Genomic DNA, 4,190 nt, shown 5'->3' on the forward strand with positions numbered 1-4,190 from the left:
TTTTGACAGACTTCCCTGTCATCAACTCATCTTTTCGTTTTATAAATTGAGCTTCGGAGCTGCCAACTGACACTTGCTCAAACTACCAGTGTTTGGAAAACCAAACTGTTCCACCTGTTCGCTAAGACATTCTACACATTCATCCCCATATTTCCTGCACATATCTTTAACCAATGCTGAGTTCCACCCATCTTACTCTGACACGCCGTATTATTTTGTAGATCCCATTTCCCATGGCAACCTTAACACAAAAAGGCAATTTCTCCCGAACCCCGATAACTACACCCGATGGATTCTCAGTCTGTCACAGCCAGGTGTTTTTTAAACACCTCGGAATCAGTCAACTGTATTTGCGTCACAGCCAGGTGTTTTGAACACCCTGACATCTACGAATTGCTGCCAGGTACCAGTACAAATACCTTGTAATACTATTTAATCCGAAGGGGTGAAAACCAGACTACCTCAGGGCTATTGTTACCTTAAGGACCCTGTACTTCTTTGGGCCACATTCTGAGAAGTGTAAACTCAGGCGCAATCTTTCTCTTTATCATTTTTTTTCACATAGGTTTCAACTGAACTGTATTATTTCTATATATATATATATTTATTTTTTTTCTCATTTATTTATTTATTTTATATATATATATATATATATATATATATATATATATATATATATATATATATATATATATATATATATATATATATATATATATATACACAAATTCAAAAATGATTTAATTACACCTTACTGTATTTTGCAAATATAGGAGACTCACAGGGCTTGTCACCAGACGTGGTCACATTTTCGGGTGGTCCTTCTGTCCAGAAGGAGTTAGGAACGAATATCTTTGTTTGTAGATCTGGGGGACCAGTCACCATCCGGCGCCAGGCCGTATAGGTTAACCAGGGATCCCACTTCTGACACCAAATAGTTTTGGAATTTTTTCCTATTCAATAGAGATAAATAAATTGGTGTCCCATCTCCGGAAGGGGGGGATGAGCAAAAGTGTGTTATCTTTAGTCCAAAAACAGGCCCAAGCAGTTAAGGCAAATCAACATACTCAAGCACATAAGAAGCACTTTGACTAAAATTGTTGTTCAGACAAGAGATTACTAAAATATTAATTTTGCCACAACAATATATTCATATATAGATCAACTCTTTAAGGGTTAAACTACTACTAATTTTTTTTTTTTACTGTGTACCAGTACTGTGAACCCTCAGACCTGCTCAGTGGAGATCGGTAGGTCGTGAGTTGAAACCCCGGCCGAGTCATACCAAAGACTATAAAAATGGGACCCATTACCTCTCTGCTTGGCACTCAGCATCACGGGTTGGAGTTGGAGGTTAAATCACCAAAAATGATTCCCGGGCGCGGCCACCGCTGCTGCTCACTGCTCCCCTCACCTTCCAGGGAACAAGGGGATGGGTCAAATGCAGAGGATAATTTCACCACACTAGTGTGACTATCAGTGGTACTTTAACTTTAACTCAAGCTTTTGGACGGTCGCTCGACCATCTGAGCCACACCGCCCAATATCACAATCATGAGAAGTTAATGAAACAAAAACATTTAAGTCACAAATAAGTTACTCCCAATACTTTTGGCCACAACTATATATATTTATATATAAATATATATTATATGCTGTATACACAGTGTATATGTTGTATTATTAACTACTCATTTATTATTTAGTATCAATTAAATTACACTTTTTTGTTTAATGTATGTATGTTATTATATATTATACCCTTACTGTTATTATACTGGCAGCACGGTGAAACAGGGGTTAGTGCATGTGCCTCACAATCAAAGGTCCTGAGTAGTCCTGAGTTCAATCCCGGGCTTTGGATCTTTCTGTGTGGAATTTGCATGTTCTCCCCGTGACTGCGTGGGTTCCCTCCGGGTACTCCGGCTTCCTCCCACCTCCAAAGACATGCACCTGGGGATAGGTTGATTGGCAACACTAAATTGGCCCTAGTGTGTGAATGTGAGTGTGAATGTTGTCTGTCTATCTGTGTTGGCCCTGCGATGAGGTGGCGACTTGTCCAGGGTGTACCCCGCCTTCCACCCGAATGCAGCTGAGATAGGCTCCAGTGACCCCCCCGCGACTCTAAAAAAAGGGACAAGCAGTAGAAAATGGATGGATGTTATTATACTGTACAGTGTGCCTGTGCCCTGTATTTGCTGATTTAATAAACACTATCAGAGATGAAGTACTTTTTCTAGAGATGTCCGATAATATCGGACTGCCGATATTATCGGCCGAAAAATGCTTTAAAATGTAATATCGGAAATTATCGGTATTGGTTTCAAAAAGTAAAATTTGTGACTTTTTAAAACGCCGCTGGACGTATGGAGAAGTACAGAGCGCCAATAAACCTTAAAGGCACTGCCTTTGCGTGCCGGCCCAATCACATAATATCTACGGCTTTTCACACACACAAGTGAATGCAAGGCATACTTGTTCAACAGCCATACAGGTCACACTGAGGGTGACCGTATAAACAACTTTAACACTGTTACAAATATGCGCCACTCTGTGAACCCACACCAAACAAGAATGACAAACACATTTCGGGAGAACATCCGCACCATAACACAACATAAACACAACAGAACAAATACCCAGAACCCCTTGCAGCACTAACTCTTCCGGGACGTTACAATATACACCCCCCCCCACCCCCCACCCCCCTCCCCCCACCCCCCTCAACCTCCTCATGCTCTCTCAGGGAGAGCATGTCTCGAATTCCAAGCTACTGTTTTGAGGCATGTTAAAGAAAATAATGCACTTTGTGACTTCAATAATAAATACGGCAGTGCCATGTTGGCATTTTTTTCCATAACTTGAGTTGATTTATTTTGGAAAACCTTGTTACATTGTTTAATGCAGACCTGGGCAAATTAAGGCCCGGAAGCCGCATGCGGCCCGTTGAGCTTTTCAATCTGGCCCACCGGACATTCCCAAATAACTGTTTTAGATGTTTAAGATGGAAAGTGTAGCTGCCATTACAATGTGCAGTGATGTTTTCTAATGACCGTAAGTCTTCAACTATACTAAGTCTTTCAATGCTTGGAATCTGCATGATATACTAGTTACTATGGTCATCTAATGAGTTACTATGGTCATCTAATTAGTTACTATGGTCATCTAATGAGTTACTATGGTCATCTAATTAGTTACTATGGTCATCTAATTAGTTACTTTGGTCACTATGAGATATTTCAGAACCCTTCGAGTTCATATTTCACTGTTTGTTGCATTTTGGTTGTGTTTCGGTTGATTGTAAAATATGTTGTCAATATTTAGTGTTTTATCCTTCATAGTTAATATTGTAAATCCCACATTCTTTATTTTCATGTACATTCTGGGTGTCTCATTCAGTAAAAAAAATGTGAAATTCCATTCCATTTTTTAAGGCGGTCTGTCATAACGTTTTTAGCTTTCAATCATTATTGTGAGGTGTTGTATTAGTGTTCCTAAAAATAGATATACCGGCCCCCAGACACACTTTTTTATCTAGATTTGGCCCCCCGAGTCAAATAATTGCCTAGGCCTGGTTTAATGCATCACAACAAAATTAGGCATAATAATGTGTTAATTCCACGACTGTATCGGTATCGGTTGATATCGGAATTGGTAATTAAGCGTTGGACAATATTGGAATGTCGGATATCGGCAAAAAAGCCATAATCGGATATCTCTACTATTTTCCCTTTACAATTATCTTAGCTGTTTGTTGCATCGTTTGGGTATAGTAATAGTTCAAAACTTTATGTATTCTTGTTTTTAATTTATTCATTCATGATTATGTGTGTATGTTATTTTAAAATGTTATCGTTATTATTTATGATGTATACTGATTTACATTTAATCAGTAGTTCGTTTTTATTTAGTTGTGTGCAAAATGACATTGTCCGTTAGATGCAGTTCTACGATCCATCCATTTCCTACCGCTTGTCCCTTTCGTTAGATGTCAATTGAGTGGTATCATTTGTTTTTACATGTCTTTGAAGGGATGATTAATATTGATACGTTTGCCTGGCAATATAATGCCGGTATTATTGTATATGTTTTGTATTTTTATTTTACAAAGTTTTGTTTGTTTTGGTAAAGATTGTGCATGTTTCCAAGGTGCTGAGGAGAGACGTGGGCAAGAAGTGGCGCAGAGTCCC

The sequence above is a fragment of the Entelurus aequoreus genome, linkage group LG08, assembly GCF_033978785.1.
Source record: "Entelurus aequoreus isolate RoL-2023_Sb linkage group LG08, RoL_Eaeq_v1.1, whole genome shotgun sequence".
NCBI lineage: Eukaryota > Metazoa > Chordata > Actinopteri > Syngnathiformes > Syngnathidae > Entelurus > Entelurus aequoreus.